At 44.9% G+C, this 24244-nt stretch overlaps 1 long non-coding RNA gene across 1 annotated transcript; it reads left to right on the top strand.

Annotated features, from left to right (window-relative positions):
* Positions 1–14713: 14713 nt before the first annotated feature.
* On the top strand, positions 14714–23845 carry LOC140393186 (uncharacterized). The gene is made up of 2 exons (XR_011935518.1): positions 14714–14936; positions 20383–23845. It is a non-coding gene; the product is annotated as an uncharacterized lncRNA (long non-coding RNA).
* Positions 23846–24244: the final 399 nt, after the last annotated feature.

Here is a 24244-nt window from a genome sequence, read left to right as displayed (position 1 = left end):
GATTGAGGAGAAGCATTGAGGGCTCAGTTGGTGCAGGGCCAGCAGGGAGGTCGAGGCAGCAAGGTGCACAGAAGAAGTCATTACCCTGTGGTTAGTATCAACAGGCAACGCTTCAAATATCAGTGGATCAGTGCTGAAGGAGGCTCCACCTCTCCAGAAAAACCGGGACAACAATATGCCCGATAATTGAGCAAGAAATGGCCTCCAACTGTTTGGGTGGACACCTCACATCAGTGGCTTTGGAAGATTACAATGGCCCTCAACTTCTACTCGACCAGTTCTTTCCAGGAGTCAGTGGGGGATTTGTGTGGTTTGTCGAATGGTGTCCAAGGCTCATTTATGGGATTGTAAGTACAATTCTAGTCTCAGATGACAGCTGAATTAGCCAACTGGTCAAAAAATATATATAGACATGTCAACAACTCGTTCAATCAATCAGATTAACCCTGAATTATGTTGTGTTTCATTGTATACCAGGGATATCTATAAGTGTAATGCTAGAACTTAACAGTTTTGTGGGTTCAAATGTTTGCTTAACAATAGGAATATTAATAATCATTTGGTAGTACAGAACTTGAGTATTGCCGACAAAAGAGACATGTTGAAACTTTTCCTCTTATACTCATCAGAACACCAATATAAGGGGAAAACAGCTATTTATACTGTTTGAGAATGCTGAGTGATTGGCAAGTGGACTCTGGTAGAGATATTGCCATGGAGAATGCACCAGTTGATGGTGACTGACAGATAATTGTCAAGCATTGTTTAAAATTTAAACCAGGCATCTTGACCCTGATTGGTCAAAATATTGCTCTGGGGAATGAATCAGTGAATGGCTGTCACCTATTTTGTTCAGCTGAAATAGGAGTAGGAATACTCATTGTACTCAGTGAATGGATTGTGAACCGGACTTGCAAGCTTGCTTTTTTCCAAGTATCCAATATATCAATGTGTTGAAAATGAGCAATGACCTTGCACGAATTTGAAGTTTATCAGTGTGTCTTGAAAATGTTAAATAAATCTTTCCCCAAAACAGTAACTGATGGATCTAGTAGGAAGGTGGACTGCTCCCCCACAGAACCTTCTTCCCTCTAGTTATTTGAAATGCATAATCTTTACATGTGTCAGGTTTTAAAGCAGGCACACTTCGAATCCTAAACAATTTATTTTAAGAGCTAATCTCATTAATCCAACCTAAGATAACATCATGTAAGCATACACACAGTCACAAATATATTTAGACAGAGAATATTCCAAAGCCTTTTCAACTTGCTGCATGGTTCTGTTTCTTTGTGTTGCAACAGCATCATCACACATTATTCTGATAAATTTGTTTACAAACTTAAAGGTTGAATATTTTAATTGCCTTTTATCTAAAGGAACTGTGATAAACTGGCACTTTACAAACCGTATTCCAAACACAAATCACATTCAGAGGAAGTAGTGACTATCAATTAGATGAGATTGGTAGCACAGTAGTTACATTACTGTTAGGGGCTGGTTTAGCTCATTGGGCTAAATCGCTGGATTTTAAAGCAGACCAAGGCAGGCCAGCAGCACGGTTCAATTCCTGTACCAGCTTCCCCGAACAGGTGCCGGAATGTGGCGACTAGGGGCTTTTCACAGTAACTTAATTGAAGCCTACTCGTGACAATAAGCGATTTTCATTTCATTTCTATTGATTGTAGCACAGTGGGTAGCGTCCTGCCTATGCTGAGCAAGAAGATCTGGGTTCAAGTCCCACCCTGGGCTTGTTGGTCAAGGAAGGTGCATTCGTAACGTGGACAAAAGGTTGAGTATCAGCCTACAAGATCCTTCCAGCACACCGATATCAGACGATAAGAGCGGGAGAGACTCCTGTTCAGCCGTGCTTGATATGGAGTAACGCCCTTCACGCTATCAGCATCTGGTGATAGAATCATAGAATTTACTGTGCAGAAGGCCATTCAGCCCATTGAGTCTGCACCGACCCTTGGCAAGAGCACCCTACTCAAGCCCACGCCTCCATTCTATCCCAGTAACCCCACTTACCCTTTCTTTTTGGACACTAAGGGCAATTTAGCATAGCCAATCCACCTAAACTGTACATCTTTGGACAGTGGGAGGAAACCGGAGCACCCGGGGGAAACCCACGCAGACACGGTGTCATGTGAGAGTACCTTTAAGAAATGGGTGTTTATAAATGGGTGTATATATAAATATCTGTAGTGAGAGTACCTTTAAGAAATGGGTGTTTATTACTGCAGTGATGTCAGAGAGTGAGTGGAGCTGGGCTGTCTGTTAGGGTTTTCGTTTTAGGCTGTTTGCTGCAGGGTGTGTTTAAGTTTCGTTTTCAGTGTTGGAGCTGAAGCCAGACAGAGCAGGTGTACTGTTGATCTTTCTGCCATGAAAAAACTATATCTTGATCATTTGGTGAATTCAGAATTATAAATGTTCTCAGTAGTGAATGTAAAACGAATGTGCTTCTGGTAAAAGGTGTTTTAAGTCTTATGGATATTAAAAGGAAAGCTTAAAGGATTACTTAGTGTTGTATTCTTTGGGGGTTGTATTTGACTTGATGGTTGCTCACATGTTCACTGTATGTTTTGAAAAGGTTAACTTGAGTTCATAGAATAAACATTGTTTTGCTTTGAAAAATACTTTTCCATTTCTGCTGTCCACACCTGTAGAGTGAGCCGTGTGCTCCCCATACCACAATCTATTCAAAGTTGGGGTCATGATACACTTTGGTTCTCTAAACCCTGGCCCACAACAACGGGGAGAACGTGCAGACACCGCACAGACAGTGACCCGGGAATCGAATCTGGGACCCTGGAGCCGTGAAGCAACTGTGCTAACCACTGTGCTACAGTGCTGCCCGTATGATAAGCTAGCGACCTGTTGCAGGAAAAGCCTTGCAGGTGAAAGTCTGCCTTGTGCATCGCCAGGTGGGGAAAGTGAAACAAAAAAAAAAACTATCAATCCAGAGGACTGGATATAGCTCACCAGGAGAGTTGGGAGTTTCGATTCTATTCAGAACAAAAAGCTAGTGTCAGTAATAGGGTTTTCAACCTTCATGAAATGGCCAGGAGTTCTACAACTGGTATTAATCTTCCGCTGTCTATCGAAAGGAATCCGGTAGATTTTAAAATGGTTCAAGCAAATAGATTATGTCCAATGATTAGTAAACAAAAGCTCATGTAGAACCGTGATCTGATGGCATTCTTGGCAGTGTGATGATGTAAGATGTAAACTGGTGCTGTCATAGGTCATACATGCATAGTGTACTCAGAAATGTCATTGCCTGTTTATTCCCACCCTATTTGCCTCTCAGTCAGAGGGACGTACTACAAGCTGCCTTGCACCCAGCAATTGTTCTGATGCAAACTGTGAACAGCACCCCTCCCCGCTCCATGCCCCCCATCCCTCAGCCAACACAGTGAACGGGTTGCAGCTGGAGTAGCTGCGGAAGTGAATCAGAGTAACAAAAGAGCGACCGTCATGTTTCTGGCTGCTTGCTCGGAGGCTCAGAGAGCTGGTCAGCAGCTGCCAGTGGGATGAGCCCCTTGTGAACGGCCGGGGGCATCAGCACCTCTGCAGGAAGCAGGCACAGGACATGAGGCCATAATCTGGATCAAGGAATCATTAAACATGTCCAATATCAGTTAATGAACTCAATGGAAAATCCACCGGGCCCAGTGCTTTACCGACTGCATTAAACCAATGCACTTCATAACCTCCTCAGGGCCCAATGAGGACAGCTTTCGCTTTCTAATCCCAACTAATTGTCTTTTCTCCATCAGGCTTATTACCTTTCCTTTCCTATTCCTCTTTTCAAACATCTTAATCTTAAAAGAAGATTAATTAGAGGTCAGTGGACAAAATGAAAATCCTCCAGAATATAATGGAAAAGATGCAAATTAAAAATGTAGGCAGAGAAAATTAGCTCATTAATACAAGTTTGTCGGGTGCTACAAGCATCATTAGAGCTGCAAGTAATGCCTATGACTGTGCATAGATCTGTACTCATGTCTTCGAGCAACTGATTTGTGCAGAAGCCTTGAAGTTGGTTAAAAAAACCTCCTTCAGCATCCAGTATCAATGCTGATTGCATGTCCAGTAGCTGTGAGGGGGACTATGGTGATGAACTTCCATTTTTTCAGTTTCTTCCATAGTGGAGGTCTTTTGCAAAATTTCCTGGTTGACCGTCCACTATTTTCTAAGGGTTTCTGTTCACTGAGAGCTAATTATATTATATCGTCTCTTGCCAAAAATAAGTGTCAGAGTGAGCATGTGACTGAAATGATTGCAGACTTCTCCATGGCTCATGGTGTCATTGAGTGCAGGCACATCAGATGTCAATTCTGCCCTATCATGGAGCAAAAAGGGATTCCACTTCCTCAACATGTATTAGCATAGGAAGAGAGTCATACAGGTCAATGCCCAGTACCCTGGCAATCGTCATGATGCCTTCATTCTGTATGAATCTGTTGTGCCAGTTACATTTTACTCCAAAGAGCCAAACAAAGAGTATTCCTGGACAGCAAGGGCGACCTGCTGGTTGTCATGATATTCAGATAAACATCATGGTGCAAACACGCATACACACTGATGGACAGATCAACGAACCAATCACTACACATGCAACATCACAGCCAATCACAGGCAAGAGCATACACACTATAAAACGGGGAACACGACACTTCCCGCTCATTCCAGCAGGAGACAGCTCAGGGCACAGCGCTCACAGCAAGCCACTCAGACATTCACCATGTGCTGAGTGCTTCTCCAAGATAGTGTTAGGGCTAGGTCCACAGGTTAGAGGGTAATGAACGAACCGCAGTAACCAGTTTACAAATGTTAATAATGTTAGTAATACAACTGAGTTGTACCTTCCGCAACCGTGTTGGTTCGTCTGTGTAGCAGAGCACCCAACACGACACTGGTGACATGGCTGATGACTTCACTGCACAACAAGTGACTGCATACAGAAGTTAACTAATCACCACCGTGCATTCTCTCAGTACTACCTTCCATGTGCATTTTTCTGTCCTGGTGCTCCTCTACACTGCTACCCCAGTCACTGCAGCAGGGCTAGTGGCAGGGTGCTGATTTTTCAAGGTGCAAATTGCAGATGGCCATCTTTAGGGGCAGCACGGTAGCATAGTGGTTAGCACAATTGCTTTACAGCTGCAGGGTCCCATGTTCGATTCCCGGCTGGGTCACTGTCTGTGTGGAGTCTGCATGTTCTCCCCATGTATGCGTGGGTTTCCTCCGGGTGCTCCGGTTTCCTTCCATAGTCCAAAGATGTGCAGGTTATGTGGATTGGCCATGCTAAATTGCCCTTCGTGTCCAAAATTGCCCTTAGTGTTGGTTGAATGGGGTTACTGGGTTATGGGGATAGGGTGGTATGGGCTTGGGTAGGATGCTCTTTCCAAGAGCCGGTGCAGACTTGATGGGCCGAATGGCCTCCTTCTGCACTGTAAATTCTATAATAATAATCTTCAGAGAGGGCAGCTTGTCTATATTGCACAGAACAACCGCCAGAAATAAGCAACGTAAGAGCTCAGGGAATAAAGGGGATAACGGTAACATGGTATGAAATTGGCTGAGTGACAGGGAACAGTGACGGCGGTGAATGATTGTGTTTCAAACTGGAGGAAGGTTTATAATGGAATCAGTGTTAGGACCACTATTCTTCTTGACACATATTAATGACCTGGACCTCGGTGCACAGGACGCATTTTCAAAATATGAGGATAATACCAAACTTGAAAGTATTATGAACCATGAGGAGGCTAGTGTAGAACTTCAAATAGGTTGGTGGAATGGGCGGACAAGCGGCAGATTAGATTTAATGTAGGGAAGTGTGGAATGATTCGTTTTGGTAGAAAGAACATGGAAAGACAATATAAAATACAATTCTAAAGAGGGTACAGGAGCAAAGGGAGTTGGGTATATATGTGCATAAATGATTGAAGGATTGAAGGCACTAGTTGAGACAGAGGTTAATAAAGTATATAGCACTCTAAGTTTTAATAATAGGGGCATAGAGTATGTAAGCAATTAAGTTATGTTAAATCTGTATAAAACACTGGCTTTGTCTCAACTGAAGTATTGCATCTAGCTCTGGGCATCACACTTTAGGAAGGAATTGAAGGCAGGCTAGTTGATGAAAATGGTTCAGAGGATGAGGAACCTCAGCTATGTAGATAGATTGGAGAAGTCAGGACTGTCCTCCTTGTAGAGGCTGAGAGGAGGTTTGATAGAGGTGTTCAAAATCATGAAGGGTCTGGACAGAGTAGAGAGGGGAAAACTGTTCCTACTGGTGAAAGTTTCAAGAACCAGAGGGCACAGATTTAAGGTAATTGATAAAAGAAGCAATAGTGACATGAGAAAGAGCTTTTTCAGTCAGGGTGTGGTTAGGATCTGGAATGCATTGCCAGAGTGTGTGGTGGAGGCAGAGTCCATTTTAAAAATGGGGAACTAGCGAACATTCAAGAGGGAATTGGATTGTTTTCTGAAAAGGAAGAACGGGCAGAGCTACATGGAAATGGTGGGGAAGTAGCAGTGCGCACCAGCACAGACACAATGGCTCGAATAGCCTCCTGTGCTGTGACTGTCCTGTGATTCCTGTGAGACTCTGCAAGGCCTTTTGAACACTGTATTCCTCAGCCATGACAGCAAAACAGTCTGAGCTTGCATGACCCTGTGCCCACGTGGTGGCAGGCGTCCCCATGATCCTGGCAGGCCTGGCAGAGCACAAAGTGTTTCATTGAACATGCCCATCAGCCTGGAGGCTTCCCCATTGAAATCCTGATCTGAGTCTGGCCCATCAGAACTGTGTGTAGCCTTGCTGTCTGGTGCCGACATCTAATCTACCTTATCGCCTGCCCTGGCTGGAGGCCACTCATGCTCAATGTGTCACTGTATGTGGATCCTGCCTCTAGCCTAACCTCTAAGATACATGCAGTGTGAGTGAGCTTGTGGTTGCCAGTGTGACAAGATCTTGATCATCATTGTCATCTCCATATTCCTCCCTGTCTGCCCAGACTGTACTTTTTGGGTATCTGAAAGGAGAAAGACACACGGGCAAGGTTGTGGTGAGGCTGGAAGGGAGAGTAAAGAGTTGCATGCTTTCACTGCCTGCAACTTGTAAATCAGAAGAGAGTGTGGGACATAGAGGAGGTGAGTTATAAAAAGGATTAGGTTTTGAGAGAATCATCATCTTGGTGTTTTCAGTTCCCTTCTACTGGACACAGCCTCGCCAAGGCCATCCTAATAATAGCCAACAACATTCCTGTGGTAAAAAACTGTTAGTATATTATATGTATTGTGGTAAACTGTTACTGTATTACATGTATTGTGGTAAACTACTGTCTGATGGCTCCGCCTCCCCTCGGGCTTGGTATAAAGGTGGCTGACCTCCGGCACTGCCCAGTTCGGGATCATAGGCCAGGAGGCTTTCTGTTGAGCTTATTAAAGCATTAGTTTTGTTCACTACTCGTCTTGTGTTCATTGATGGCACATCAATTTAATAAGTTAAACTTTTAAGATGAATTCACCACTCAAGCCTGATCGCCTGGAGCTGGACCCACAAGCAGCCGACGCCACTGCGACATTCGAGCACTGGCTAAGCTGCTTTGAAGCTTATCTCGGATACTCCACCAAAGACGTCACCGACCTCCAAAAGCAGCAAATACTCAACGCACGGGTGAGCCCGCACGTTTTCCTTCTTATCAGAGATGCCTCCTCGTATACAGAGGCAATAATGCTGCTGACGGGACAGTATGTAAAGTCAGTAAACGAGGTGTATGCTAGGCACCTCCTTGCCAAGAGGCGAATCACAAGCCGAATTCCTGCGTGCCTTGCGGGTACTCGGCCGGAACTGTGCTTGCCAGGTGGTATCGGCTGTCCAACACACGGAGCTGTTGATCAGGGATGCCGATGCAGTGGGCATTAAATCGAATTACATCTACCAGCGCTTGCTAGAAGGGGGTTCACTCGGCCTCCCAGAGACAGTGCAGCTCTCAAACTTGCTGGAAATGGCTTTCCAGAACATGGAGGCCTACACCTCCGACCACGCGGCACCCTCGTGGACCTCATGGGCACCGCCATCATCCGACTCGAGTGCAGCGCAAGCCAGTGCCGCGCAGCAGCCCGCCAGTGCCGGAAGCCCGAAATACTACTTTTGCAGCCAGGGTAAGCATCCCAGACAACGCTGCCCTGCACGGAACGCGATTTGCAACGGGTGTGGGAGGAAGGGCCACTTCGCCAAGATCTGCCAGGCCCGACCTGTCCCTAAAGTTCCTAGGCCCAGCAGTGCTGCCTGTTGCCTGTCGGAGCCGCCCCCAGCTGCCGCACCACCCGCAATGTGCGACCCGTGGGCGCCGCCATCTTCGCTGCCACCTGCCATGTGCGCCCCGTGGGGGCTGCCATCTCTGCCACCATCTTTGATTTCGCCCACCACGTTCGACCCATGGGGGCCGCCATCTTGGGACCACTCCGCAGCCTCCCGGGACCCCTGCTCACCCGGTCATACGCTGGCCAACGCTAACTCTGACCGGCCTACCGATCACCTTCCGAAGCTCGCCTCCATCACGCTCGACCAGTCCCGGCCTCATCACCTCACAAAATCTACGATGACCGTCCAGATCAACGGGTACGAGACGGCCTGCCTCTTCGACTGCGGGAGCACAGACAGCTTTATCCACCCAGATACGGTAAGGCGCTGCTCCCTCCCAATTTTACCCGCGACCCAGAAAACCTCCCTGGCTTGCGGATCACATTACGTAGAAATCCAGGGGTACTGTGTCTCAACCCTTTCGGTACAAGAGTACACTAACTTTAAGCTGTGCGTCCTCCCCCATCTCTGCGCTGCCCTATCACTGGGGCTCGATTTCCAGTGCCACCTCCAAAGCCTTACCTTAAAGTTTGGTGGACCCCCCCCCCCCCCCCCCCCTTCACCCCCTCACTCTTTAGCCTCGCGACCCCTAAGGTCGTCCCACCCTCGCTCTTCACTAACCTCACCCCGGACTGTAAGCCCGTCGTTACTAAGAGGAGACGATACAGTGCCAGGGCAGGGCCTTTATCAGGTCGGAGGTCCAGCGACTCCTGCGGGAAGGGATCATTGAGGCTAGTACCAGCCCCTGGAGAGCCCAAGTGGTGGTTGTCAAGACTGGGGAGAAGCACCGGATGGTCATCGACTACAGTCAGATCATCAATCGATACACGCAGCTCGATGCGTACCCCCTCCCCCGCATATCTGACATGGTCAATCAGATTGCGCAGTACCGAGTCTTCTCCACAGTTGACTTGAAGTCCGCGTACCACCAGCTCCCTATCCGCCCGGACAACCGCCAATACATGGCCTTCGAGTCAGATGGCCGCCTATACCACTTCCTCAGGGTTCCCTTCAGCGTCACCAATGGGGTCTCGGTCTTCCAGCGAGAAATGGACCAAATGGTTGATTACTACGAGCTGCGGGCCACGTTCCCGTATCTGGATAATGTCACCATCTGCGGCCATGACCAGCAGGACCATAACGAAAACCTCCGGCACTTCCTCCACACCGCTAAGCTCCTTAACCTCACTTATAATAAGGAGAAATGCGTTTTCCGCACAACCCGCCGAGCCATCCTTGGCTACGTTGTGGAAAACGAAGTCCTAGGGCCCGACCCCAACCGCATGCGCCCCAACCTCCCCTCCCCTCCCCCACTGCCCCAAGGCCCTGAAGAGATGCCTGGGGTTCTTCTTGTACTATGCCCAGTGGGTCCCCAATTATGCAGACAAGGCCCGTCCACTCATTAAATCCATCATTTTTCCCCAGACGGCTGAAGCCCGACTGGCCTTCAACCGCATCAAGGCAGATATTGCCAAAGCTGCGATGCACGCTGTGGACAAGTCCATCCCGTTCCAGGTGGAGAGCGATGCGTTGGACTTTCCCCTGGCCGCTACCCTCAACCAGGCGGGCAGGCCCATGGCTTTCTTCTCCCGTACCCTCCATGCCTCCGAAATTCGACACTCCTCCGTCGAAAAGGAAGCCCAAGCCATTGTAGAAGCTGTGTGACATTGGAGGCATTACCTGGCCGGCAGGCGATTCACTCTCCTCATTGACCAACGGTCGGTTGCCTTCATGTTTAATAATACACAACGGGGCAAGATCAAGAACGACAAAATTCTGAGGTGCAGGATCGAACTCTCCACCTACAACTACGATATCTTGTACTGACCTGGGAAGCTCAATGAGCCCCAGATGCCCTATCCCGCAGTACATGTGCCAACGCACAATCCACAATGACCCCTGTCACCCGGGGGTCACCGTTTTCTTTCATTTTATCAAGGCTCGTAACCTGCCTTACTGCACCGAGGACAGGACCGTGACCAGGGACTGCCAGGTCTGCGCGGAGTGCAAACCGCACTTCTATCGGCCAGACAGAGCACACCTGGTAAAGGCCTCCCACCCCTTGGAGCGCTTCAGCATTGACTTCAGAGGGCCCCTCCTCTCCACTGACCGTAACGTGTACTTCCTCAACGTTGTAGACGAGTATTCACAATTCCCCTTTGCCATCCCATGCCCTGACATGACCTCTGCCACCGTCAACAAGGCCCTGCACAGTCTTTTCACCTTGTTCGGTTTCCCGAACTACATCCATTGCGATCGGGGTTCCTCCATCATAGATTATCATAGAATTTACAGTGCAGAACGAGGCCATTCGGCCCATCGAGTCTGCACCGGCTCTTTGAAAGAGCACCCTACCCAAACACACACCTCCACTCCATCCCCATAACCCAGTAACCCCACCCAACACTAAGGGCAATTTTGTACACTAAGGGCAATTTATCATGGCCAATCCATCTAACCTGCACATCTTTGGACTGTGGGAGGCAACTAGAGCACCCGGAGGAAACCCACGCACACACAGGGAGGATGTGCAGACTCCGCACAGACAGTGATCCAAGCCGGAATCGAACCTGGGACCCTGGAGCTGTGAAGCAATTGTGCTATCCACAATGCTACCATGCTGTGACGAGTTGCGTCAGTTCCTGCTTAGCAAGGGCATCGCCTCAAGCAGGACGACCAGCTGCAGAGAGGGAGAACGCGACGGTCTGGAAGGCCGTCCATCTGGCCCTACAGTCTAGAAGTCTCCCAGTCTCCCGCTGGCAGGAGGTCCTTCCCGATGCGCTCCACTCCATCCGGTTGCTCCTGTGCACGGCCACCAACGGCCATGAACGTATGTTTGCCTTCCCTAGGAAGTCCACCTCAGGGGTCTCGCTCCCATCCTGGCTGACAGTCCCTGGCCCATCCTCCTCCGGGAGCATGCGAGGAGTCATAAATCGGATCCCCTCGTCGAGAAGGTCCTGCTCCTCCATGCAAGCCCACAATATGCCTACGTGGCACATCATGACTGGCGGCAGGACACAGTCTCCCGCCGGGATTTGGCACCTGCAGGTTCCCCAGCGACCATCAACACCACCCTCACCCTTACACCCCCCCCCCCCCCCCCCACCGACTCAATTACTGGGTGAAGAAGGGGACGACACGCTCCCGGATGCGCAATTTTCGACACCAGTGACCACACCACAGCCGGGACTGAGGCGATCACGGCGGAAGGTCAAGGCCCCGGACAGACTTGACCTTTAAGTCCACTTCACCCCTGCTGGACTCTTTTTTTTAACAGGGGGTGAATGGGGTAAACCACTGTTAGTATATTATATGTATTGTGGTAAACTGTACTACATAGAAACATAGAACATACGTAGACCATACAGTGCAGAAGGAGGCCATTCGGCCCATCAAGTCTGCACCAATGCACTTAAGCCCTCACTTCCACCCTATCCCTGTAACCCAATAACCTTTTGGGTCACTAAGGGCAATTTATCATGGCCAATCCACCTAACCCGCACATCTTTGGACTGTGGGAGGAAACCGGAGCACCCGGAGGAAACCCACGCACACACGAGGAGAACGTGCGGACTCCACACAGACAGTGTCCCAGCGGGGAAACGAACCTGGGACCCTGGCGCTGTGAAGCCACAGTGCTATCCACTTGTGCTACCGTGCTGCCCCATGTATTGTGGTAAACTACTGCCCGATGGCTCCGCCTCCCCTCGGGTTTGGTATAAAGGTGGCTGACCACCGGCCCTGCCCCAGTACGGGATCAGAGGCAAGAAGGCTTTCTGTTTAGCTCATTAAAGTCTCCGTTTTGTTCACTACTCATCTTGTGTTCATTGATGGCACACCAATTCCCTCTAGGAGCGACAGGTCATGCAGGCACTCTGCTTCCCCTCCAGTTAACTCCTGTGGTCTTTGACCTTGTCCTGCAAGTTAGAGGAAAGTATGTCAGTGAGTGACATGCAAACTAGTTCATGTGGCTGGCATGGTTGAATAGCTGACAGCCAGTGCCAACTATGAATTGTGGAAATGAGGTTTGCAGAAGTGCTAAGTATGTGAGAGTGCGGTGAAGCTATGGATGTTAGGTATGAGGTCTGTTTGCTGGACTAATTGTTGAGTGATGGGCAGTGTGGTGCATTGAACTGTGTTTGAGGCTCGTGGTGCAGTTGGTAGAATATGACATTTGAAAATGCATTCACTGACCTTAACCACTTGCTTGAGGTCATTGACCTTCTTGCAACACTGCCCCCAGGTTTTGGGGCTTGGCGCCTGGCATTGACTTCTACAACTACTTATTTCCACTGCCTTTTGAGGGCCACGTTCTCTTCTGCAGATGCAGGATCTGCTTTCTAGATCCTGAACCAAGACCTTCAGTGCAATGTCTGAAAAACCATTGTGCCATTCCTCACTCTTTCACGGGTTAGATCCTCTTCAACCACAGCTCCAAGAGTCTGCTCCAGATACAGTACACCCTCCACCCCCCCAACCTCACAGCCCTTTAAGAGGTTAGCAGCTAGCTTTAATATGTCTCCTTCTGATGTGTCCAACTCATTTAGTGCTGGCTGGACACAGAGATTGTTCAAATTGAATAGGCAGTGCGAAGTTGGTGTGCTGGCTGCATTACAATCAAAAGGATGTGGGGCAATTGTTTATCACAATACCTTTTGGGGTCTATCAAATTTAGCTCCATTATCTTGTCCAGAAGTCGAAGATTGATCTCAGAATCGAAATCGAAATAGTTAAAAAGTAGTCCACAATATTTCACAATAGCTCACAAAGGTAAAATACAGGGCAGTTAGGTGACATATAAAGTCGCAAAATAGCAGCACGGTAGCATTGTGGATAGCACAATTGCTTCACAGCTCCAGGGTCCCAGGTTTGATTCCTGGCTTGGGCCACTGTGTGCGGAATCTGCACGTTCTCCCCGTGTCTGCGTGGGTTTCCTCCGGGTGCTCCGGTTTCCTCCCACAGTCCAAAGATGTGCAGGTTAGGTGGATTGGCCATGATAAATTGCCCTTGAGTGTCCAAATAGGTTGGGTGGGGTTACTGGGTTGTGGGGATAGGGCGGAGGTGTGGGTTTCAGTGGGTCCTCTTTCCGGGGGTCGGTGTGAACTCGATGGCCGAATGGCCTCCTTCTGCACTGTAAAATCTATGATTCTATGTTTCACTTGGGGGAGGTTGGGTGGGGATGCTGGGTTCCGGGGATAAGGTGGAGGTGGGGGCTTGGGTGGAGTGCTCTTTCCAAGGGCTGATGCAGACTCGATGGGCCGAATGGCCTCCTGCACTGTAGATTCTATGATATAATAGGAGAAATCCTCTGCTGTTCAAATATGCCAAGCATCAGTTTAAGGGTCTAACATATCATGTCAAATAAAGCACCACCTCAGTACTGCATAAAATGTGTTCAAGTTTCAGGAGTGAAGCTTAAACCTTCTGATTCTGAGGCAAGAATACTGTCACTGAGCCAAAGCTGACACCTAAACCGGTATTGACCTTTGGCAAGAGAAACGTTCAAATTCGTTAATTTTAATTGATGATCTTACCTTCTCTGACAGACCATTGTAGAAAGAATAAACAGAACTGCAGTTAACCAGAATAAATCAATCAGTCAGTGTTCCAAAATTCTAATTAACTGTGTCCTGTGTTTGAAATGCTGATGTATTGTACAGATTTAATAATTAAACAAATAGCACAGATCTTTAAAAAGTTGAAAAACTTTGACAGTTTCTGTAGATAGTATCTGTAGGTCTATGACCCTACAGTGATCACACTTCCAAAAGTACTTCATTGTCTGTAAAGCAGTTTGGGACTTCTTACGGTTGTGAAGGGCACAGCATCTTCTCAAGAAGAGGACTCAAAATATTAACTCTGTTTCTCTCCCCCCAGATGCTGCCAAACCTGCAGCAATTTTGTTTTTAAACTCCATAATCTTTTTAATAACTATAATGTTATACTCCAGCAACCTCTCTAGTGTGAGCTTTAAATTATTATGCTTTAGCACTATATTTTTTGGTTTATAACATTATCACAGTTTGGAACTGTATCTTTAAATGTAGGTTAAACGAGAGGAGTCATATGACATATGCTGAAGTCTGTCAGTAAACTTGTCTAGTTTAGTTGTTCGATCAAAATGAAAGTCACTTTGGTCATTGAAACGGAGGGACAGGACACCTGGGGACAGGAACGACTGTCTCAAAGTCCATAATGCAAAGGACATAATTCTTCAGAAAGCCCAGAAAGGTGTTATCAGTATTAAGTCATAAATAGCTGTGATAGGACCTGCTCCTTTGGTTTCTAAGATGAAAAGTAATGGTTATTAGAGTTAGCTTATTTTTTCTACTTGGATACAGGGCTTGGTGTGTTTCCCGTTGCCATGGAGAAGGTAGAGGATGTTATTTTTTAGTGTGTTTCCCGTTGCCATGGAGAAGGTAGAGAATGTTATTTTGAGGTTCAGTTCAAAACTTTGGTATAATCCCAGAGATATCACGGAAGGGCAGTTGTGGTTTTAGTCTTCAATGGTCTACAGCCGACTGGGAGAAGGAAAGTAAGAAGATAGATGAAGGTTAGGCCTGGACCAAAAGCAGAGAAAATGCTGACTATTGTTCAACAAACAGAACACGGGTGGGAGCTAATGTCCAGTTTGAAAACTTAGTTTGTGGGGAGTTAAAACACAGCTGGCGGATTCGCCTAGCTGAAAGTGAAGGGAGAATCCCCAGGGAAAACTCTCATGGTGGAAGACAGTGTTGGGACAGGAAAAGAGCCAAAGTAAACTATTCGGAGCTGTGAAACACTTTGGAGTGGTTCCAGGAGAAGTGAATGTCTACTTAAGAGGCCAACTAACGTATAAAATGGGGGTGTTCAGTTGTCAGTAAAAGGAAAGAGCGCAAACCTTGTTCGACTGTTTAAGTGTATATTTCCTATGAAAAGAATATAGTGTTGAATTAATAGTGTTTTGCCTTTAATCATTGATGCAGTAAAAGCACTCTTAGGAGGTCCTGTAATACAGTGGGTAGCATCCTTAGCTCTGAGCCAGAAGCTCCAGGTTTGAGTCCCACCACAGAACTTGATGGCCAGAGAAGGTGTGGTCCTAATATGGCCAAACTGGTTGATTATCAACATGTATATTTTTCCAATACGCCCATGGCAGCTCAGAGCAGGAGAGATTCCTGGTCAGCCAGAACTGCGTAGCTGCAGTGCAAAGACTCCAGAGTCAAAAGACCCCGTGCGCAAGCTCTTTCCACCGGCTGTATTCCATGATTCAAATTTCTATCTGTCTCTGCAGAGATTGTAATAAAGTTCAACACAATTTGTCAAAAACTGTAGTACAGGAATTATACATTAATTAATAAGGACTTCAGGCGTGCTGCAGGGAATCTCCAATTTTGGAATACCTGTGGAATTATTTAACATTAATGAGGATACAGCATACACTAGCTTATGATCTAAATCTCACAGTTGGTTTGCTGAGCCATGCAGGTCAGGAAAGACCCAGGTTTGATTCTAAAACTCATTTGGCTCAGTTGAACTCTGCTACAATGCATGTTGGAAACTAGAGTTGACTTCAAAGCCCCATTGCATATGAGGAATAAAATCAGCCACACGTTCCAATCTATTTAACGCCCAGTGATAATCTAAAGCAGTTTTATGGAGACAATTGAATGGATGGAAGGGAGCCTTCAGTGCAATTGAAAATCTGCTTGTGTTGGTACAAGCTGGACATTTTCAAAGTAAAGTTTGTTGGGGATTATGCTGGACACTATGCTGCGGCTTAATGCCTTTAAAGTCACCTCCAGGGTTGATGAAAGGGAAAATTTGTGTATGCTATTTACATCAAAGTTATACACAGTCATATAAAGACCAAATAAGGAAGAATTTCCTCCTTCTCCCCCATAGAGAATGACCAAAATGAGACAGTGGCAAAGAAATTAAGGATAATTGTCATCCTCAAAACTGCTGATAGCATAACTTGTTTTGTAGTATACTTGACATTCTTTGTTAGCATTTCTTAAAATTCATTTATGGGATGTGGGCATCGCTGGCTAGGCCAGCATTTATTGCCCAGTCCTAGTTGCCCTTGAGAAGGTGGTGGTGAACTGCCTCCTTGAACTGCTGCAGTCCCTGAACTGTAGGTACACCCACTGCTATTAGGGAGGCAGTTTCAGGATTTTGACCCAGAGACAGTGAAGGAACAGCGACATATTTCCAAGTCGGGATGGTGAGTGGCTTAGAGGGGAACTTCATGTGGTGGTGTACCTATGTATCTGCTGCTCTTGTCCTTCTAGATTGTAGTGGTCATGGTTTGGAAGGTGCTGGCGAAAGAACCTTGGAGAGTTCCTGCAGTGCATTGTGCAGATGGTACACATGATTGCCACTGTTCGTCGATGTGGGGGGATTGAATGTTTGTGGGAGGGGTAATTATCAAACAGGCTTCTTTGTCCTGGATGATGTCAAGCTTCTTGAGTGTTGTTGGAGCTGACTCATCCAGGCAAGTGGGGAGTATTGCATCACATTCCTGACTAGTGCCTTGTAGATGGTGAACAGGCAGGTGGTGAGTTACTCACCGCAGGACTCCCAGACTTGACCTGCTCTGGTAGCCACAGTATTTATGTGGCTGGTCCAGTTCAGTTTGTGATCAATTGTAACACCCAGGATGTTAATAGTGGGGGATTCAGCGATGGTAATACCATTGAGTGTAAAGGGTGATGATTAAATCCTCTCTTGTTGGAGATGGTCATTGCCTGGCACTTGTATGGCGTGAATGCTATCTGCCCCGCGTCAGCCAAGCCTGAATACTGTCCAGCTCTTGCTGCATTTGAACATGGACTGCATGTAAGTGCTTTCTCACTGGTGCTTGGTTAGATTGGATTGCATTCTTGAGATTTATACTGTTAGAACCCAGTCCCTTGTTCAAATGACAGAATTATAGACCCATTCTTTCTCCCTACTGTGATTTTTAAGCTAAACCTGTACCAATGTTATAACTCAAATTTAGACACAGTTCATTAATTACCTCCTTGAATAGCTTCAATGTTCTTTTGTTGCATTTAACTATATTAGGCCAACCGAGAGAGAATGATTTACAATTCTGTTTTTGAGTTTGGAGAGCTGATGAGCAATCCCACCAGTCTATCTTGGTTTAGTTGTAACTTTTGGATCATGAGGTGTGTCTAATGTCACAAGCCATGCATAAGATTATTGGTGTAATTTCAGAACAATTTTTTTAAAAACCCTCAATGATCAACCAGTCATTCAGTTTAAATTTAAATTTTTACCTGCCTTATTCCAAAACATCAGGATTAGCCTCCCTCTCCTTGTCAGTTTGGAACTAAAACCTCAGAACAACATATTTACATTGTGATCTGACACCTGTAATTTAGACATGATGATTCCAGGTCCTGGGGATTTAGCTTAGGCAGCTACACTGTAATCACTGGTCTAAATCTGCCCAACTTATTTGCTGCAACACTGACTCTGGTATGTTTGAACCAGGTCGCTTTTTTCAATTTCCTAATATAATATTGGCCTTGTGGGCTCTCTCCCTTGAATACTGCCATTTTCTGAGAGCGCTGTTCTTGTTTTGCCCACACCACCTCACCTAAAAGCACTGGTAGGAGCAAGTGACAAAGAACATAGGCTGTCTGTCTACAATAAATTTATCCTTGGAAGCAACTTGCTCACAGGTTCATTTAATGATGGAATTTGCAATGTTATACTGTTTACTTGCATCCTTCAATTTAAAGATTTTGTTGTTCCTGGCTAAACTATAGTGTGTCTTAACCTATATAAGGTGGACAAATGACTATGAGACTCAGTTTATAAAACAGAGCAATATTTATTCACAGGCACAGAGTGGTTATGGTTATTCAATCACACCCTCCCAATAATAGTTTACACTATACGCCAATAGTTCCAAGATCTTAACTTAACTTGGCAGTGACCGACAAGTGCTAGGCAGATACAGGCCTGTTATCTGTGGTTGCAGTCTTGTAGTCTCTGTTAGTTGGTTAATCAATCTGGTTCTCTTCTGGCTCTGGTCTTTCTTCTGTTGGTAGCATGGATGGGCTCCTTCGTCGGCCGGTGGAAGTCACCGTTTGTGATGGCTGTTATTCATGAGACAGAATGAGGGCTGTGCAGGAACTTTTGTCCTGCTTGGATTTTGTGCCCTTTGGTGGGTGGTGTCTAGGTCATTTGTCAATCAATTGATCAGAGCTCGGTCAGCCTGATCGATCAAGTCCAATCAGGGGCTGCCACATCAAATTTGGGATGGACACTCTGTGGCCATGCCTGGAAGTGTTGGGGGCAAATAGGCCCTTCCAAATAAGGAGTTTAGATGCTGCTGTGTTTAGTAAACAAGTGTGATTGACAGGACAGCACGGTTGGGCAGCACGGTAGCACAGTGGTTAGCACCGTTGCTTCACCGCTCCAGGGTCCCAGGTTCGATTCCCGGCTTGGGGTCTGCTTGCTCTCCCTGTGCCGGGTGCTCCGGTTTCCTCCCACAGTCCAAAGATGTACAGGTTAGGTGGATTGGCCATGCTAAATTGCCCTTAGTGTCCAAAAAGGTTAGGTGGGGTTACTGGGTTAGGTTGGAGGTGTGGGCTTAAATGGCGTGCTCTTTCCAAGGGCCAGTGCAGACTCGATGGGCCGAATGGTCTCCTTCGGCACTGTAAATTCTATGATACTATGACAGTTCTATTGTCCCATCTGGGGTGGCCTGGAGATGGCCTTTTGCCTATGTTGTTTGCAACAACCTGCAAAGTCTTTTGAGTCTGCAAAGCGTGGGCTGCAACTTTGTTTGATCTGCTCTGCAGCCTGCTTATCCATACCCCTGACCACTTTACCCAGCATCCTTTGCTGGACACCATTTTAGGTGGCCACAATTTAATTGGTACTTGCATTTGTGCTGTTTCCAGATGTCTTCAGAAACATTATTGCAACTAGAAATCATCCACCATTGTGAAACTACAAAGGATTTGCCTAGTGTAGCTTTGATCATTTAAACATATTTGCCTTCAGATATCTGGACAGCTTAAAGTGATGTTGATGATCATTTACAATTATAAAATCATTTGGGGCGGCACAGTGGTTAGCACTGCTGCCTGACAGCTCCAGGGACCCGGGTTCAATTCCGGCCTTGGGTGGAGTTTGCACTTTTTCTCCGTGTCTACGTGGGTTTTCTCCGGGTGCTCCGGTTTCATTCCACAGTCCAAAGATGTGCAGGTTAAGTGGATTGGCTACGCTAAATTGCCCCTTAGTGTCCAAAGGTTAGGTGGGGCTACTGGGCTTTTGTCGGGTGTTCTTTCAAGGGCCGGTGTAGACTCGATGGGCTGAATGGCCTCCTTTTGCACTGTAAATTCGATTTATGCCTATGTATGATTAAAATCATTGACTCCATAATGCTTGCATCCTTTTTAACTAAGCTATTTTTGGGATGCGAGTGTCGCTGGCTAGGCCTGCATTTGTTTCCCATCCCTAAATGCCATTGTCCACTGGGCATTTAAGAGTCACCCAACCATATTGCTGTGGGTTTGGAGTCACATGACCAGGTACGACAAACCAGATAGGGATTCTACTACAATGGGTTCATTCATGGTTAGACTTTTAATTCCAAATTTGTTATTGAATTCAAATTTCATCATCTTCTGTGATGGGATTCAAACCCAGATCCACAGAACAGTACACGGGTCTCTAGTGGGCACTATGTCACCATCTCCCCAATTGACTTTAACATAAAAATACCATTGTTCCTTTGTATCTGCTTTATCGTTGATATTTTGTAATTGACTGATTTGTTACAAAAATGATAATCTTATAGCATAAATGGTTTAATTGTAAAGCGATCTGCCAGCAATTGCAGTACATGACTGTACTACTGTCTAAAATAGGAATTATTTTGTTCCATTCTGATGATGGTTTCTAGTCCATCTCTGCGTAGCTTAAACATTAAAACTGGAGCAATATTTTGCATTAGAAGTTGAATTTTTTTTTAAACTGCTGTGTTTTTTTGACAGGTCATCTGATACACCATCAGTTCTGCTGAACATAATGTGATTTTAGACCCCCCAAATGAGATCAGTAGTTGTATCTTTTATCTTCCTACTGGGACAACAATATTTATACAGTCTGGAATTATTCAACAATACAACAACTGACTCTGAAGAAAAATTCCTTACTTTGGAAAACTATAACTTTACTTGATTGTCACCAGTTCAGAGGCGTCTTGAGTTAAATTAATGAAGCAGTGCAACTGATCCTTTTGAGAAAGCTCCTGTTCTGATTTATCTGCTAACTAAATATTCATTAGTCTCCTAAGATCACTGATGCATTGTTTTCAGGATACTTGCTTGCCTGGTAGAGCTGATGAAATGTACATTATTCTCGCCTCTTGTCCCTGTTAACTCATTCCATCCACTGTAGAGTTCATTCACTTAATCTGCAGTGGCTTGCTTCAGATAAGTGAATGATTAACGTTTACAAGGGTGCATCTTGAATTAGGCCACCTATGCTGCCAAATGTAATGCATTTTTAAATATATATTTCATTTGTTAACTAGCAAAATATTTTAGTTTTTATTAATTGTTTTCTGGCTTATATAAATAGTAAATATTCTAATGTTTAAATTGATTGCACACTGTGAATTTAAGAGACATGCCTTGTAGTGTCCTGCACTCCTCAACTGCAAAAAATGAAGTTTCATGCTACAAAATAAACTTGTCAAACTATTATGTACATTGGGTCCCCACACCATGCCAATAAAAGACCAGTTCCCTCTTTTTGAATGCAGACCAGATGGTGACAGGTTTTCACAATATACCATACGTTGTTACAAAATTGCAGCAATTGTCAGACTGAAATGTGTAGTTTCATCGCCACATAGAAAGCTTTCCGGTGGACTTTGCTCAATTTTCACCTTCCATAAAACCAAAATAAATAGCTGCCTCAAACCACGTTGCTGATGCTGCCACATATATGGTTTTTGGGTTTTATAAACTTTGGTGGTGATCTGTCAGGCCAATGACAAATGCACAGAATTGTAATGAAATAAAGAACGTACATTGTGATCAATGCTATGGCAATTACTCCTGATTATTGTTATTTTGGAATGGAATTTTGTTATTTTAAACCTGAGCAGGTCGAATGTGCTACTTCATTAGTTATTTCATTAAGGTAGCCCACAGTTTTCCTTGCAGCTTGGGTAATATAACCAATTAACTGGGTAATCAATTAAATACCACATCTCTGAGGAAACCTTTCGTTTACCTCTTTATTCCCTTGTTCCTAGCTATAGTACAGTTAGCCCATCCTAAATTCCCACCTTTCACTGTCCCATGTCAGTCGCTTGCTGCTTATGCAACAAAGCCCTGGCAGTGTTACATCCAGATGTTTCTGAAATTTTGAATGTAGCCTTTTTGCCAAACTCCAGAGAAATGTAGATAATTTTTTCTTCAGACAATGGAGCAGTTTGTTGCATGGTGCTTACAATGTTGGATAAAGCTTCACTTTTTTGGGACGTGGTCTGTAAGGTCCTGGGAAACGAATTATGGCTCCATAACAATATCCAAAGAATCCAAGGTCCTACCTTGGCAGCATATCTATATTTTCCTGCATATTTCACTCTGTTTTCTCTCCTGCACATTAACCTGAGGCAGCTATCTGGACATGGTATTTGTGTTTCATGAATGTACAGACAATCATGTTGCATTTATCACAACTTGCAAGTTAAAGTTCACAGTTAAATTTATGACTTACAATTGGCACAGTTAGTTTTCTTTTTGTCAATAGCACATCCCTTTTAAGAAGAAAGGGGGAAGTCAGTAAAGCTGTAAAAACCTTGTTTTCAGGATATTGGACCCTTGTATGTGTCAAATTATTTTATGCTGCTTTGCCACCTGTAGTTAAAAGAAGTGGTTGTGCCAAGTAATGGGAAAATAAGAACTGCATGATTTCTACTGAAACATTTTAAAAAGCATTTCCTTGTGGTGCCCCTGGTGGATTCGTTATAAATAACAAAATCTCACTTGAAGTATGAAGACAGCCTCGCTGAAAATCTGGCAATTCGCTTAAGTAATGAGGTTCTCTTACAACAGGAAGAACATTTCTTGTTTTGGCCAAATTGGGAATAAATCCGATCAAAGATTTTCTTGTTTTAGATCAGCATTAGATTAAGTAAATGTATACCATCTGTAGACATTGGAGAAACTAATTATTTTCTTAGTATTTACCATTGAACCGATTTAGAATTCCTAATTCAATGCCAAGAATCCAGTTACACTCTTCAACCTGCAAGAATAAACCACAGCTGCAAGTATAAATGACAGCTTTCACCATTTGTAGAGCTTGGATAATTTTTTGACTAAAATCGTAATGATAGAACAGTCCTTGATTTAGAGTTTGACATATCAAGGCTTTGTTGTACTTCTATGTGAATTTATTTTGCCTGTTTGGTATTCGGGTCATGTGTTTTGCTTATCAAGCTATTAGGATTGTCAGCCCTGGAAGTAGAGGAAGTTGAAGTGTTTTACTTTGCTTCTGCAGGTAAATTCCACATTAAGGCTGCAGTCAGTTCTTTGCTGGGAGCTCTGGGAAACAAATTGGCCCAAAGAAAAGGAATTCTGTTAGTCTGAAAGCAATTATATTTTTTCATTGTGCTGTACTGATATATTTTCATCATGCACTACAGATGAGCTATTCTCCTGCTTTGTAAAGTTACTATCTGAATGTAAAATTCTCTTTTCTAAATGAGCACTGAATAATCAAATCCTTAACCATAGTTTTACAGAAATAACTCTTCACCACACAAGTTCTATTCACCCCTCCCAAAAGAGATTGTATTTAACTGTTCAACCTCCTGTAACTTAATTGCTTGACACAGAGGGGCAACCTCTTATAGGTTCCCATGTTAGTTTTTTTTTAAGGAATACAAATACAATCTTCAAGCTCATTCCTCACGTTTGCCTTGGTCTTCTTTTAACTCTCAAAGACTTTGATTAAGTGGCAATTGATCAATTTCATTCAGATTTTATTTTTAAGAAGTCACCAACTTCATCCCCATCACTTCAAGTAACCTTTTAAATCTGTTATTTTTAGAAATGAATGTTAACCTTACTTTAAGCAACTTCATAGATGCAATGTTCTTGTTAACATTATGTAAAGTACAAAATAACTAATGAAGTAGAAGTGGATTTACATGCCATGACTTTTACATATTAGGAGAACTTGTATGCACTCCCTAACCCTGCCTTCCCCTTCCAAAAATGAGAAAGGGGTGGTCATCTTTTGAAAGTCTGGCACATAGGGATTGACATAAGAATGAATAATGGGAAGGAGGTGTCTGCCCATCTTGATATATGTTAAGGATTAAAAGTGCAAATACTGCCTAAACAACAACAGTGAAACTACTGCAGTAACTTCTGTTAACCAGTCTTCTGATGTAATTTATTGTAATTGTAAAATAAAAATGGATTCTTTGCCTCCTTTTGTGCTTAGAAAATTGTTTCTTGGTATTGTGCAAAATGTTTTTATAAACGCACCTGAAATCACTTTGAACATGGAAAGTTAGTTGGGCCACATAATACTCCTGGATTAATTGGTAGCCTCAAGTTTGTTTGCCAGGCAACATTTTTTTTAACAGAAAATGCTGGACAACCTCAGCAGATCTGACAGCATCTGTGGAGAGAGAACGGAGCCAAAGTTTCGAGTCTGGATTATTCTTTGTCAAAGCTAGAAAGAAGTGGAAATAGAATAGGGCAGCACGGTAGCATACTGGTTAGCACAGTTGCTTCACAGCTCCAGGGTCCCAGGTTTGATTCCTGGCTGGGTCATTGTGCGGGATCTGCACGTTCTCCCCGTATCTGCATGGGTTCCCTCCGGGTG

This window comes from Scyliorhinus torazame, chromosome 16, assembly GCF_047496885.1.
Source record: "Scyliorhinus torazame isolate Kashiwa2021f chromosome 16, sScyTor2.1, whole genome shotgun sequence".
NCBI lineage: Eukaryota > Metazoa > Chordata > Chondrichthyes > Carcharhiniformes > Scyliorhinidae > Scyliorhinus > Scyliorhinus torazame.
The sequence above is the reverse complement of the archived record's forward strand: the minus strand, read 5'-3'. Positions and strand labels throughout refer to the sequence as shown.